The sequence below is a fragment of the Mya arenaria genome, chromosome 11, assembly GCF_026914265.1.
Source record: "Mya arenaria isolate MELC-2E11 chromosome 11, ASM2691426v1".
Classification (NCBI taxonomy): domain Eukaryota; kingdom Metazoa; phylum Mollusca; class Bivalvia; order Myida; family Myidae; genus Mya; species Mya arenaria.
The window spans coordinates 49,419,755-49,437,196 of record NC_069132.1 but is presented as its reverse complement, the minus strand read 5'-3'; the positions used below and the strand labels follow the sequence as shown (position 1 = coordinate 49,437,196).

Here is a 17,442-nt window from a genome sequence, read left to right as displayed (position 1 = left end):
CTAGCACTGCTGACTGGTTGTTTGTACGTTCCGTGAGTTTGTCAATCTGTTTCCATTAGTCGTTATCCAGTTGTAAATCTAAACAAGGCGGGCAAACGAATTATCGATATCCAAATGTATATTTAAACTACGTGATAAGTAAATATGACTTATTATGGGACGCGCGCCCAGGTGGGGAACCTATGTAAAAAATATCTGACAATTCCATTGTCGTCTGCTAAAGATTTTTCATATATATTTTAATTTCGATCTATCGAATTTTTAAAGGTCGCCTCGGGTCATTCACATATTGTCTGCAGAAAAATAATCTGTCAGATAAAGGTTTATGTGAATTACACGGCGCTATTGCCCGCAAGTGACGAGTTATCCGATTTCAACGTTTGTTAAGCTCTTGATGAAAGTGGCAAAATCTGCTTGTGGTATTATCTATTAAAACAACTTCTGATCGACTATAGCGATACAGATGGCAATAGTTTTTTGGACATTGGCACATAAAACACCCTAAATCAGGTAAGAGTATCTTTGTTCCATAAATTTGAACCTTCTTCTTCTTCTGATTGTTATTATTATTATTATAATAATAATAATTATTATTATTATTATTATTATTATTATTATTATTATTATTATTATTATTATTATTATTATTATTATTATTATTAAAATCCAACAAACCATGTAAAAATGATTAATCATACCTTCAAAACTCATTATGAATGCTGTACCAAATTTACTAAACTTTAGTCTATTTCATCCACCTTAGATATTGCTTGTGTGCATCCAAATCCGAGATTATGTTTCTTATATGCCCTTTTCCAACCATTTCTTTAATGTTGTCTATGCATTTAGTGCATGTCCTGTCAAAAAATATTTCTTCATTGACATTTGGAATACTTCTTAATGCATAGTTTGACATATGGGCACGTGTTTGGCACTTTGAGTTTAGTAAGAGGTTTTGCATCGCTATTGATAATATGCATTTAAAGATAATTTTAAGAAAATTTCAAAGTCACAGGTAGGAAAACAGTCTACAGCACTTTCATCCTCCTTACCAAATTAATTCATTCCAACAATGCCACACAACCGACCTCGGATCTACCAATGTCCAGTTTTACGACGTCAGTTTTATATTCACACAAGTGAAGGACATTCACGACATTAACAGAGTACAGGATAGGGCAAACAAGACATTAACAGAGTACAGTATAGGGCAAACAAGACATTAACAGAGTACAGGATAAACAAGACATTAACAGGGTACAGGATAGGACAAACAAGACATTAACAGAGTACAGTATAGGGCAAACAAGACATTAACAGAGTACAGGATAGGGCAAACAAGACATTAACAGAGTACAGGATAAACAAGACATTAACAGGGTACAGGATAGGACAAACAAGACATTAACAGAGTACAGTATAGGGCAAACAAGACATTAACAGAGTACAGGATAGGACAAACAAGACATTAACAGGGTACAGTATAGGGCAAACAAGACATTAACAGAGTACAGGATAGGGCAAACAAGACATTAACAGAGTACAGTATAGGGCAAACAAGACATTAACAGAGTACAGGATAGGGCAAACAAGACATTAACAGAGTACAGGATAAACAAGACATTAACAGGGTACAGGATAGGACAAACAAGACATTAACAGAGTACAGGATAAACAAGACATTAACAGGGTACAGGATAGGACAAACAAGACATTAACAGGGTACAGGATAGGACAAACAAGACATTAACAGGGTACAGGATAGGGCAAACAAGACATTAACAGGGTACAGTATAGGGCAAACAAGACATTAACAGGGTACAGTATAGGGCAAACAAGACATTTACAGGGTACAGGATAGGACAAACAAGACATTAACAGGGTACAGTAGAGGGCAAACAAGACATTAACAGAGTACAGTATAGGGCAAACAAGACATTAACAGAGTACAGTATAGGGCAAACAAGACATTAACAGGGTACAGGATAGGACAAACAAGACATTAACAGAGTACAGTATAGGGCAAACAAGACATTAACAGGGTACAGTATATGGCAAACAAGACATTAACAGAGTACAGTATAGGGCAAACAAGACATTAACAGAGTACAGTATAGGGCAAACAAGACATTAACAGGGTACAGGATGGGACAAACAAGACATTAACAGAGTACAGTATAGGGCAAACAAGACATTAACAGAGTACAGTATAGGGCAAACAAGACATTAACAGAGTACAGGATAGGACAAACAAGACATTAACAGAGTACAGGATAGGACAAACAAGACATTAACAGAGTACAGTATAGGGCAAACAAGACATTAACAGAGTACAGGATAGGACAAACAAGACATTAACAGAGTACAGTATAGGGCAAACAAGACATTAACAGAGTACAGGATAGGACAAACAAGACATTAACAGAGTACAGTATAGGGCAAACAAGACATTAACAGAGTACAGGATAGGACAAACAAGACATTAACAGAGTACAGGATAGGGCAAACAAGACATTAACAGAGTACAGGATAGGACAAACAAGACATTAACAGAGTACAGGATAGGACAAACAAGACATTAACAGAGTACAGGATAGGACAAACAAGACATTAACAGAGTACAGGATAGGACAAACAAGACATTAACAGAGTACAGGATAGGACAAACAAGACATTAACAGAGTACAGGATAGGACAAACAAGACATTAACAGAGTACAGGATAGGGCAAACAAGACATTAACAGAGTACAGGATAGGGCAAACAAGACATTAACAGAGTACAGGATATGACAAACAAGACATTAACAGAGTACAGGATAGGGCAAACAAGACATTAACAGGGTACAGGACAAACAATACATTAACAGAGGTCAGGATAGGACAAACAAGACATTAACAGGGTACAGGATAGGAAAAATAAGACATTAACAGAGTACAGTATAGGGCAAACAAGACATTAACAGAGTACAGGATAGGACAAACAATACATTAACAGAGTACAGTATAGGGCAAACAAGACATTAACAGGGTACAGGATAGGACAAACAAGACATTAACAGAGTACAGGATAGGGCAAACAAGACATTAACAGAGTACAGGATAGGACAAACAAGACATTAACAGAGTACAGGATAGGACAAACAAGACATTAACAGAGTACAGGATAGGGCAAACAAGACATTAACAGAGTACAGTATAGGGCAAACAAGACATTAACAGAGTACAGGATAGGACAAACAAGACATTAACAGAGTACAGGATAGGGCAAAGAAGACATTAACAGGGTACAGGACAAACAATACATTAACAGAGTACAGGATAGGACAAACAAGACATTAACAGGGTACAGGATAAACAAGACATTAACAGAGTACAGGATATGACAAACAAGACATTAACAGAGTACAGGATAGGACAAACAAGACATTAACAGGGTACAGGATAAACAAGACATTAACAGAGTACAGGATAGGGCAAACAAGACATTAACAGAGATCAGGATAGGGCAAACAATACATTAACAGAGTACAGGATAAACAAGACATTAACAGAGTACAGGATAGGAAAAACAGGACATTAACAGAGTACAGGATAGGACAAACAATACATTAACAGGGTACAGGATAAACAAGACATTAACAGCGTACAGGATAGGACAAACAAGACATTAACAGAGTACAGGATAGGACAAACAAAATATTAACAGAGTACAGGATAGAACAACCAAGACATTAACAGAGTACAGGATAGGACAAACAAGACCTTAACAGGTTACTGGACTGGACAAAAAGACCTTGACAGGGTACACGACAGGACTAACAAGACCTTAAAAGGGAATCTTAAAGTGTAAAAAAGAACTTAACAAGGTATCCCATAGGACAAAAAGACCTTAATAGGGTACTTGACAGAACAAACAAGACATTCAAAGGGTACAGGACAGGATAAACAATACCTTCACAGGGCACCAGAAAGGAAACAAGACATTAACAGGGCATCAGCTAGGAGAAATAAGACCTAAACAGGTCACCAGACGAGACAAACAAAACCAAAAACAAAACAGGGAACCAGACAGGAAAAACAATACTTGAACAGGGCACCAAACAGAACAAACAAGACCTTAACAGGTCACCAGACAGGAGAAATAAGACCTGAACAGGGCACCAGACAGGAAAAACAATACTTGAACAGGGCACCAAACAGAACAAACAAGACCTGATCAAGACATTAACAGGTCACCAGACAGGAAAAATAAGACCTGAACAGTGCACCAGACAGGAGAAACAAGACCAGGCCCAAATATCACGAAAAAACTTAAGTCAAATATAAAACTCAATTTACTATAATTTATTGAAAAAATATATGTTTTAAAACATTTTTTATCCCGCATTCTATCATTGAATATGTTGATTGAAACCTTTGGTCTAGATTCTAATGGAAAAATATTATACAGCCAAAAATGTACTTGAGTACGATTCATTGCCTTTTAACAATTACTCAAGTATAATTTTGCTCGAGAATAAGTTTTCTTTGAAATGTTGTAAAAATTCTTTCAATTGTACATTCTATGAGAAAATACGTTTTCAAAAAGTATAAAAACATGCAAGATTTTGAACAATACTATGCTTTTATGTGGTAAAATGAGGTGAGATTGAGATTTGACAATAGGAAAAACAAGACCTTAACAGGTCACCAGACAGGAGAAATAATCTGAACAGGGCACAGACAGGAGAAACAAGACTTTAAAAGGTCACCAGACAGGACAAATAAGACATTAACGGGGTACCGGACAGGAAAAAGAAGACCTTTACGGGGCCCAGACTTAATCGATGTGATCTGTTTATGCGCATTGTCTTGTTTCGTTTGTGAAGCTGTTTGAATTGTGGTGTTTGATCCTTTTGCTTTTAAACAAAACATTTGGACTGCTGACTGGCAATGCGAATTTCAATATACATGTGAAACGTCTAATGTAGCTCAACAAACATAAACAAGACATCACGGACACATTAAACACCAAGTGTTCATCTCAAGTGCTAGGATTATCTGAGAATTGCAGAAGCCTGTTACTGGAAATAGTTTCTACTCAATCCAAGCCCTTCTGATGTTTGCCTAGAACAGACGATATGGAAATACTTCAGGATTAACGTAACAATATCCCTTAAAGAAAATCGAACAAATAAAAACAAATTCAAAGACTGTATTGAAACTATTGTAGGTCCTCACAAACGTGTGTCAGCGTCAATTTTAATTAAATAATTATCTTTTAATAATTAATCAAATTGTGTTATATTTTTGAATACTATTTCTGTGTCCATTGCATTGATTTTCGAAGACATTTAGTCAATCAGTTGTTATAAATCATCACTAACGTGACAGTGTGAAATTGTTTTGATATACGAACTTCGCGGAGGTTCGCTCAAGAAGGCGTTTGAAATTTATCATCAATCAGAGATAACGCTATAATTGCATGCCTTACACTGTATCATGACAATAGCAGTGATATGTTGGATTAGACTATTCGTGTATACCCTTTCATTGAACGGCTTCATAAGACAGACAATTGAAGAGGATATCCACCCTTCTAAATACATAGACTAATGAAATAAAGACATTGAGCAAATATACCTTATTTACATGTAGATATTTTGAAAGTACAGCGTTGTCATGAACTGTGCTAAAATGTCCCTTTCATATTTATTATTAAGTAGTAACATTTTGCTTTGTAACAAAAATAGAAATCATTTTCGTATTGTGAAGCATTGTTCAACATTTCATTTAATCATTTGAAAAGTTTACAAACATATTTGTTTCGACCTTTTTGCAGTACAAGTTAGTCCTGATCATGGAAGCGTATATCGTTTACATTGATGATGTTATCATGTAGTATTTAAGTGTATATTGTTAATAATGATGGTGTGAGCAAGTCTTATGGAAGCGTATATCATTAATACTGATTGTGTGAGCAAGTAGTATGGAAGCGTATGTCGTATACGCTTATGGTCTGAGCAAGTAGTATGGACGCGTATGTCGTATTCACTGATGGTGTGAGCAAGTAGTATGCAAGCGTATATCGTATACATTGATGGTGTGAGCTAGTAGTATGGAAGCGTATGTCGTATACACTGATGGTGTGCGCTAGTAGTTTGGAAGCGTATATCGTATACACTGATGGTGTGCGCTAGTAGTTTGGAAGAGTATGTCGTATACACTGATGGTGTGCGCTAGTAGTTTGGAAGCGTATGTCGTATACACTGATGGTGTGAGCTAGTAGTATGGAAGCGAATGTCGTATACACTGATGGTGTGCGCTAGTAGTTTGGAAGAGTATGTCGTATACACTGATGGTGTGAGCTAGTAGTATGGAAGCGTATGTCGTATACACTGATGGTGTGAGCTAGCAGTGTAGAAGCGTATGTCGAATACACTGATGGTGTGATCATGAAGTCTGAGGGGCGTATATACTGATAGTGTGGTCAAGGAGTATTGAAGCGTATATCGTATACACTGATGGTGTGATCATGAAGTCTGGAGTTGAATGTCGTATATACTGATAGTGTGGTCATGTTATATGGAAGCGTGTATCGTATACACTGATGGTGTGATCATGAAGTTTGAAGTTGTATGTTGTATGTATTGATAGTGTAAGCAAGTAGTATGGAAGCGTATGTGGTGTACACTAGTGGTGTGATCATGAAGACTGGAGGTGTTTGTCGTATGTACTGATAGTGTGAGCAAGTAGTATGGAAGCGTATGTGGTATACACTGATGGTGTGATCATAAAGTCTGGAGTTTTATGTCGTATATACTTATAGTGTGGTCAAGTAGTATGGAAGCGTATGTCGTATACACTGATGGTGTGAGCTAGCAGTGTAGAAGCGTATGTCGAATACACTGATGGTGTGATCATGAAGTCTGTAAGTATATGTTGTATATACTGATGATGTGACTATGTCGTATGGAAGCGTATGTCGTATATACCAATTCGACAAGACTACATGACATTATCACATCGTCAGTATATTCTCTTCCATACCTGAAAGTGCAGTTATAACTCATAAAATCTGTCGACAAGCCTAAAAGATCACATCGTCAGTATATACGATATTCGCGTCCATTCCTGATAGTGCAATTATAACACCATTTAAACCAGGCGTAATGTGATATTCATAAAATCATCATGCTTTGATGCCGCTGATTTGAGTGAGGCATCATTCAATATACTGCCCATCTAGTTTACATACACTGATGATCGATACCCACTTGTCAATTATTCATTGGTAAAAAAGCGGAAAGATAATGGGATACTTTAAGATTACCGGTAAAATCATCTAATGCATTTCATTTAAAAGTGTGCCTCAACGAGTATCACCTCTATGAGAACTACTTGATATCAACTTACAAATTAATGTTCTTTAATTACAGTTTTAGGTGAGCTTCTTATTCATTGGCGAAGAAAATTGAATTTAATTGGTAAACAACACAGGGGTTATCGGAATCGACTCAATTATAGACGTGTTCTCTGTTTTAAAACACTGTTAATTGCCTTGCGTAGCTTTCACAGATACCCTTTGTTCTCCAGCTGTCCTTTTTTCAGAACAATTACCAGGTAGGTTTCAATTAATTTGCTGACATTTTATCACGATAAAAATTGATGCTTTAAGTTCCGTTCATTTCCATCCAAAAATACTAAAAATCAAGTTACTAGTATAACGAAAAGTAGATATTATTTCTACAACTGTTTTACAAGGGAGACAATGAAGCAACAATGGGCCACAGTGTCTTGTTATGAGCATGAGTCATACATGTATTGCCATTTTTTATCATTATTATTTTCTTAAGCATATGCGCATGTGAGCTTTATATGGGCTTACAAGGTATACTAAATCAAAATACAATAAATATTGAATATGGTCATTCGTCAGTCTGGATTGCTGAACTTACAAATAGACTTCAACTGTGTGTGTATACCACGTGATAATCAAGTCATATATGCTACGTCGGAAGGCAATATTATGCTTAAAATGAAGACTGATAGATAGATAGATAGATAGATAGATAGATGGATGGATGGATGGATGGATGGATGGATGGATGGATGGATGGATGGATTGGATGGATGGATGGATGGATGGATTGGATGGATGGATGGATGGATACATACATACATACACACACACACACACACACACACACACACATACATACATGCATACATGCATACATGCATACATACATACATAGATACATAGATTTATTCGTGTAATATATATGTCATAGTAACAAACCAAATATCTCATAAAGTTATAACACAGACTGATTAACAAAGTATTAGTGATGATATCTATACTAAAGCACAACATCATTAGAATGCTTTGGATACATACGTGCGTTAATAAAGATTTAATTCAATGTGACAAATATATAACACAGGATAACCCATTAAAGTTATTCAACTTATTTCCAATGGGATCCTTATGACAAATATAATTATTTGCCAAGATCTCAGTTGTAAGCTGTTTAAAGTAGGTTTTCTTATACAAAAATAACATGCATGTACTCTTGACCAGTTAAAGAATGATTAAATGTTTGAGATCGAACTTCTTTTACAGTTATAATGCAACCGACTGTTAAAACCATATGACACGTTAGCATAATATAACAAAAATCTTAGAACTAATATGCAAGATTAAATGAATAACAATTAATAAAATAGGAAATCTTCCATTTCTGCACATTTCATACCAACAATGAGATGTGATTTCACTTCCTTTTTAAAAGTATTCTTATTTTTCAATTCTTTTAACTTTATTGGAAGACTGTTCCAGTCCTGGATTGCTTGATAAAAGAAAGTATTTAATATAAAACTGTCAGCCTGTGGCACTTTAAAATTTCCAGCACTGTGTTAAGTAAATTGTTCATGTAAGTATGATGGACATTTGCTATTAAAGATTTTATGTACATGGTTTAGTCGTAGTTGCTTTATCCTATTTTCTATATTAACCCTTCCAATATCACTGAAAGCCGAGACTTTCAGGGAAGTTCTACAATCATAGCCATAAATAAATCTGACAACTTTGTTCTGCGTGACCTGTAATCTGTTCTTGAATTGTTTAGATATACCACTGTACCAAGATGTCGATGCATAGTCAAAATGACATTGTATTAAAGAGTTACATAACATTCTTCTTAGATTCATATCTAAAAAACGATTTTGTCTGTATAAAATTTTTAACCTAGAATTAACTTTACTGACAATATTGTTAACAAAAGATGCAGCACTGAGATATCTGAGACTTAAATCAAAGATATCTTTTCTTTTACTACATCATTTTAAATGAAAGAATGGCAGTCTAAGACGCTCAAAGAGCCACGCCTTCGTTTTATTACCGAAGTTTGATAAGGTGATTAGTTTCATCAAACACTTCGACAAACCAATTTCCAAAATAATGTTTTGACAGTGCTCCGTCACACGGCCGTAGCGTGAAAAGGCTTGTCGAAGTGTTTTAAGAAACTACACTCTCAATCGAACTGGTAAAAGACCGAAGGGGTGGGGGCTCTGTAAGCGGCGTAGACTGCGCTATGTTTCCTTGAAAATGGTGAAGAAATAGGAAAGTTATCTTTGTTTCAAGTTTTCATTCGAAGCAAAATATTTCCTTCCGACGTAGCATTTATGACGCAATTTATCAGGTGGTATACACACACCGTTCAAGAAGTAGTTACTACCCTCGATTACCGTGTTTGATTTCCATCACGAGGATTGTTGGTGTAAATACTGTACTGAATTGTTCCATATTGTCAACGGACATGTTCAATAGTTAGCGTGCATATAAGTGAATAACGTTGGAATTTATCCACATGCTTCTTATTGCACGGGAACGTCCTTGACAATATGATGTTGTTCGAGGAATACAACACAGTAACTACACACTCGAGGAGTGATATATGATATCAGACGATTAACAAATATTGACTTGACTCGACCATATAGATGTACGGTAATGGCAGTAACTATTACTTGTACCACCTGCAAATGGATCAATCCATTGCTCCTGTCACAGCTGTAAAACTGCGCCTATCTATTGATAGTGATTGATATATCACTTAATAAATGGAGAGGACACAAACACCACATACAATGTATTGTCGCATAGTGTTCACGATGATTCCCTTCGTTGTTGGGGGGAATAAAAACAAGAGCACCTGCGGAGTGGACGCAACCGCTCACTGTTGTAATTAAGTCGAAAACGGTGCACAACTCAAGTACAAGAGCCATAGCTGAAGGCCTGACTATGCATTTGTGTATTGTCCCTGGTATTTTAGTTTCATTTCATTATTTTGGTTTAGGTTTTTCATTTATGGCCAATGTTCGAGTATTTGTCTTTCAACGACGTCAACGCCAACGATACCAAAGGCTATGACAATTCCTCGATTTTCTTCTTTGAAATACAGTCGAGCTATACCGTATCTGCAGGCACTGCTATTAATTCTAAGTTTGTTTGGGTCATTGTAGACAAGACAATGCTGATGAATTGTTTCTATTAGAGCAATATATCTGATATAAATATTTAAATGTTTATTGCTGATATCTCCACACGTGTCACGAGTCCCGTGGGTGTGCTTATTCCATTCTTTCAGCGGCCATTGTGTAAATGGTCATCATCAATTATTCACTCTTTCACCGACCAGAACTGATTGTTTAAAGCGGTTCGCCCTTGATGGACACTTGCACAAACGCTGTATAATATAGATTTGCAATCTGCTTACCGTTGTTTACGAAGAATGATTTAACTTATTTACCTACCTATTCAAAGTTATTGATTAATTTACTTTCCTGGAAATTATTATGAATTTGCGTAAACGAAACGTTGCGAAATCATATCCAGTATTTGTTATTAAGTTTTGAAAGAATAACACTCATATTATATTTGTATTTATGTATACATATTAAACAGTAATTCGATTATCTAAAGCAAACTGTTGTACCTATATTTGAAGTAGTATAATTATTCACACAGTAAAAGATGTGTATTATTATTGACATACACTTGGAATTTAATAGAATTTCTTTAATTGAACGTAAAGTTTATCCATTTACAACAATTTATAGTATTTAGAGTATAACTTACAGCCAATAAAATCGCCAGTCGGCATATAATATTAAAGTACCACGCTTAATCTTTGCAGACAACTTAAACTTTGTGTAACATGTTACCAGACATGACGTCATAATTTGGTTCCCCACTTGCTCCCATTCCCTTCGCTCGATCCGCCTTCTAAATAAATCATTGCGATTTTACAGAATGCTTTCTATTTCTCTAATTAAGTTCTATGATACTCCATTCAAATTTTGACATGAGTTCATCTCCTCCCAATTTGGTTTTTAATATAAACTCTCATAATTAAATATTAACTCCTTAAAGAAATTTAATTTAGTCAATTGCTTACACTTGAAAAATATTCGTCCGCCACAATACGCAATTAAAAACATACACTGTATAAGGCATTGGCAAATAGTTTTTTCAAGAGTATCATGTCAAGTACAAATTGAAAAAAAATCAAATACCTTGATGATGACCATGTGTAAATGTTTGCTGAAATTCATTGATATGAAGTATAGGAATACAAACAGTCGCCAAAAAGAAAGGATCGAGTTTGAAGTGACACTCGTGTTTAAAATCATACACATGTTTAAAAAACATAAATTCTGAGTGATTAACCTTCAACTACTTACTAAATAATGCATCTGTGGAAAATATTAGTTACTGATTATAAGATTGTCACCCGTGTATTTAATAGATGAAAACACACAAATATTAAATGACTGGTTGGTCCTAAAAGAATAAAAGTAATCAACTATCGTCTCATAGGGTAGAAATACCGTGTTTTCTGATACTTTCTTTAAAAAGACACGTTAGAACCATTAGTCTCGATATTTATTCATCCTTTTCGGTAAATTAGAACAAGTGTATTAGTTGTGAAACCTCTTATTAAGTAAGAGTGCATCTTTAAATGGAAACACAGGTCAAAATACATACCACTGTACAACGTTTAAATTACAACATTCTTGTTGGTTTGGGGTTACCGCTGTGAAACGTTTTACATACAACATTGTTGTTGGTTTGGGGTTACCGCTGTGAAACGTTTAACATACATAATTGGTGTTGGATTGGGGTTACCACCGTGGAAGGTTTAACATACATATTGGTGTTGGTTTGGGGTAACCACTCTGTAAAGTTTAACATACAACATTGGTGTTGGTTTGGGGTTACCACTGTGGAAGGTTTAACATACATATTGCATACAACATTGTTGTTGGTTTTGGGAAACCACTGTGTAAAGTTTTACATACATCATTGGTGTTGGTTTGGGGTAACCACTGTGTAAAGTTTTACATACAACATTGGTGTTGGTTTGGGGTAACCACTGTGTGAAGTTTTACATACAACATTGTTGTTGGTTTGGGGTTACCACTGTGGAACGTTTAACATACAACACCTCGCATTATGACCCTTATTGAGTGGAGTTGTTGAGTCACCTCGTATTATAACCTTAATTGAGTAGAGTTGTGCAGTCATCTCGCGTTATGACATAAATTGAGTAGAGATGTGCAGTCATCTAGCATTATGACATAAATTGAGTAGAGTTGTGCAGTCACCTCTCATTATGACCCAAACTGAGTAGAGTTGTGCAGTCACCTCTCATTATGAACCAAATTGAGTAGAGTTGTGCAGTCACCTCTCATTATGAACCAAATTGAGTAGAGTTGTGCAGTCACCTCTCATTATGAACCAAATTGAGTAGAGTTGTGCAGTCACCTCTCATTATGACCCAAACTGAGTAGAGTTGTGCAGTCACCTCTCATTATGACCCAAACTGAGTAGAGCTGTTTAGTCACCTCACATTATGACCCAAACTGAGTAGAGTTTTGCAGTCACCTCTCATTATGAACCAAATTGAGTAGAGTTGTGCAGTCACCTCTCATTATGAACCAAATTGAGTAGAGCTGTTTAGTAACCTCACATTATGACCCAAACTGAGTAGAGTTGTGCAGTCACCTCTCATTATGAACCAAATTGAGTAGAGTTGTGCAGTCACCTCTCATTATGAACCAAATTGAGTAGAGTTGTGCAGTCACCTCTCATTATGAACCAAATTGAGTAGAGTTGTGCAGTCACCTCTCATTATGACCCAAATTGAGTAGAGTTGTGCAGTCACCTCTCATTATGAACCAAACTGAGTAGAGTTGTGCAGTCACCTCTCATTATGACCCAAACTGAGTAGAGCTGTTTAGTCACCTCACATTATGACCCAAACTGAGTAGAGTTGTGCAGTCACCTCTCATTATGAACCAAATTGAGTAGAGTTGTGCAGTCACCTCTCATTATGAACCAAATTGAGTAGAGTTGTGCAGTCACCTCTCATTATGACCCAAATTAAGTAGAGCTGTTTAGTCACCTCACGTTATGACCCAAATTGAGTAGAGCTGTGCAGTAACCTCACAGTATGACCCAAATTGAGTATAGATGTATGCTGTCTCGAGGTATAATGACCCAAACTGAGTAGAGTTGTTGAGTCAATTCTCATTTTGGCCCAGCATAAATAGAGGTCTGGAATCACCTCGTATAATGACCAAGTATAATTGTGCAGCTGCCACAGTGTCCAAATATATGTTATAAGGCAATTACTATGTACAATTAATGAAGCTTACTGTTCGTTTATTGAACATAGTTCTAGCCTCGCATGTTTCATCGTTTGCTCAGCTGTACCGATGATTGCATATCTGCTTGAAGTGTAAAATAACTGACGTGCATGCTCCTTAAACAATACTAAACTTATCAATACTATCATTACATTAAATTGGATTATTTGAAGGTCAATGATGTTTTCGATAAAGTTATAATCCTTTGTATCAAATATGTTCCCGTAATACAAACAATGGATGGCGCTGAAACATTGATGGCATTGTATGGGGCATCCCCCGGCTCGCCCAGTCTGTTTAAATATTGTATGAGCTCACAAGATTCATGGTCAACACCGTGGGTAGCATTTTCCAGTCTTGGTCAAAAGTTTACCCATGCCAGTACATGGTTAGTGCGGATTAGTGGAGATATTCCAATCCAGCGTGCATAATTGCCAAAATTAAATGAAATGTAAAATTGATCTGTCGGATTGACTGTGCTCGTATTTGGGCTAGTTAGTGCCGGGTATCTGCCAAATGTAATACTTAATATAGTGCTTCATATGTCAAGTAGGCATTTATGGCTATATATATATACATGTTAGTTCAGCAATAATCATCTGGCACAAAACCTACACATCTCAAAATATTAATAGTTCAAAAAGAGGTAAATGTTACAATTAAGAACTGGTTAAGATCAGTTGTAGCAAGTACCTGCATACTTCCTGGCCGTAGTAATTTATTGAATAAAACTAAAAACAGAAATGTCAAAATACCACAGCTATTATACAGAGCATATTGGACAAAACGCGTACTTTTGATTTACCTCAATATTGATTCGAGTTTGATTTATTAAACCCCGATTATTCATCCGTCCTATTCGAACTGGGTTTTTTTATTCACAATACCTTCCTTAAATGTGATAAACTTCTTTCTTGCATGTCAGAAATGAGATTAATTATTTTTACAGCAAAAGAAATCGACAGTTATTCGATATCAAGAGAACATTAAGTCTGCACTTCGACTTATCTGATATGTCATTAAACATTGTTCTTTTTGTCTGAAAATAATTAATCAGCCTTGCTTCCCAGTGGAAGGTGATTTCATGTTCAGTTTGCTTTCATCGTCCGACAGCCCTTTACGGCTAACAATTCAAGAATTCGTGCCAAGTTTGTTGACAATCACTGCTAGATTGACATTGTTGTCCTCGTCCGCTTTTATTTCGGCTTTTGTACTTCTTCTTCTCTAATTCGTTCTTTGTAACGTTTTGGACGAAATAAGTTTTAAAATTCTCACCCATATTTATCTCAGAAATGCAAAATGTGTGTACAATAAATGTGTATAATGTTCTGATTTGAAAAATGTGTAGAATGTTCTGATTTTATAAGTGTGTACAATGTTCTGATTTGGTAAATGTGTAGAATGTTCTGATTTGGTTACTGTGTACAATGTTCTGATTTTATAAATGTGTAGAATGTTCTGATTTGGTAAATGTGTAGAATGTTCTGATTTGGTAACTGTGTTCGATCTTATCTAAGTATGACGAGTGATTGTCTGTCTTCTTTAAACATTATCATGTTATCGCGAGTAGTTTGCATGTAGATGCATTTGACACGGTCTTGAATCCTCTTTCGAACCGTTTTTTGAACGTTTCATTGTTTAAGTGCATCCAGACAAGCACTTGATCGGGGCAAGTATACATTTGCCTTGATGCACTCTCCCCTCGACACACGTGCACTCATGGGGTAATGTCATACTTACGCGAGAAGTTTTTGGAACAATGTAAACACATAGACCATTGTCATTCACAAAACAATAACAAAAACGAAAATGTTGTCTTCCTGTGTTTTTTTAGTAACATTAATATTATTTTATTAGTTTTCATTATTCGTCTAGTAATAATTGTTCTTGGATTGTTTCTTCTATGGTGGTTTGTTTGCAGTTGGGATCAGAGTTTTAAGTAGCTCGTGTTTGTCTTCCATTTGTTCAAAGTTTTTCATAGGATGAAATGTTCTGGCTTTGCTTTGGCTTTTGTGACCCTAAGCCATGTACTCGTGTTTGAACGCCCACCTGCCGTCGGTATAGAATGAACTATGAAGTGGCTTCGACGCCAAAATGAGACTTTTAAATTGCTCTTTAAATGTCGTCCTACACTAAAAACTTAAATAATTTAAATAAATTTGCTCAAGTAGAAAGCATTACATCATTTTGATTAGGAATACATGCATTTATAAGGATTGAAGTGAATAAATAAAACGCCCTAGATATTGACTCGCTCCGTTCTAAATAGTGAAAAGTAAATTAAATGTATAGGAAAGTAAAACAGTCATTGTACATTGTAAATTACTAATTGTATTTCTGCCTATGCTCAATTCAAAGTTAATCCAACAAATCGAATTATGACAGGCAACTTGAAATATGAAACATATCAATCGGCAATCATGTATTCATGACATTATATTCAAGTATTGTGACGGATTCGTTCATTATTAGAGAGATGTAATGTGATGTACGAGTTAAGGTAACGAAGTTGGGACGAATCGGGTCATTTACTGCATGTAGTGAAATTGGACATGATCGAAACGATTACATACACTTAGAGTACTTGAACGATTAAAACCTATTAAATGCTCTGCAGGAGGTCAGCTCGTTCCACAACAATCACATTAAAAGGCAGTAACAATTAAATGTTCCTTCTCATTTGCATGTCACATATCGTGTGTTGGGGAGGGTGGCATGTTATGCCATGACATGTTCTCTTGGTACTTACAAGTGTTAATTATGTACTGCAAAAAAATATGCTTTGTTAGTCAATGAAAGATGTCTTAATGAACCTTTTGGAAATGCGCCAAAGTGAATAAAGGATAGCTGATGGGTCAACAAAGCGTCTGGGACAAAGTGAATTAAAAACTCAAAGGAAGCCCGTTGTGCCAGTTACAGTCAGTAAAAATGAAGGAAACCCCTTATGGTTACAGTCAGTTGAACACACAAAGGAAGCCCCTTATGACGGTTACAGTCAGTTGAACACAAAGGAAGCCCTTTATGACGGTTACAGTCAGTTGAACACAAAGGAAGCCCCTTATACCGGTTACAGTTAGTTGAACACAAATAAAGCCATTGTGCCGGTTACAGTCAGTAAAACACAAAAGAAGCCCTTTGTGCCGCTAACAGTCAGTAAAACACACACGAAGCCCCTTGTATTGGTTGCAGTCAGTGAACACTAAGGAAGCCCCTTGTGACGGTTACTGTCAGTCAAACACACACGAAGCCCCTTGTATCGGTTGTAGTCAGTGAACACTAAGGAAGCCCCTTGTGCCGGTTACAGTCGGTAAAACACACACGAAGCCCCTTGTGCTGGTTACAGTCAGTCAAACACAAAGGAAGCACCTTGTGCCGGTTACTGTCAGTCAAACACAAAGGAAGCACCTTGTGCCGGTTACAGTCAGTAAAACACACACGAAGCCCCTTGTGCCGGTTACAGTTAGTTGAACACAAAGGAATCCCCTTGTGCCTGTTACAGTCAGTAAAACACACACGAAGCCCCTTGTGCTGGTTACAGTCAGTCAAACACAAAGGAAGCACCTTGTGCCGGTTACCGTCAGTAAAACACACACGAAGCCCCTTGTGCCGGTTACAGTTAGTTGAACACAAAGGTATCCCCTTGTGCCTGTTACAGTCAGTAAAACACAAAGGAAGCCCCCATGTACTGGTTATAGTCAGTAAAACACAAAGGAAGCCTCTTGTACCGGTTACAGTCAGTAAAACAC

General features: G+C 36.3%; 1 protein-coding gene across 1 annotated transcript in view; it reads left to right on the top strand.

The window, feature by feature from the left end:
* The first annotated feature begins 355 nt into the window (after positions 1-355).
* LOC128207634 (uncharacterized) overlaps positions 356-17,442 on the top strand; it is a 29,464-nt gene continuing 12,377 nt past the window's right edge. The window contains exon 1 of the mRNA XM_052910671.1: positions 356-510. The gene's annotated coding sequence lies outside the window, so the exon portion shown is untranslated. The remainder of the gene's footprint in view (positions 511-17,442) is intronic.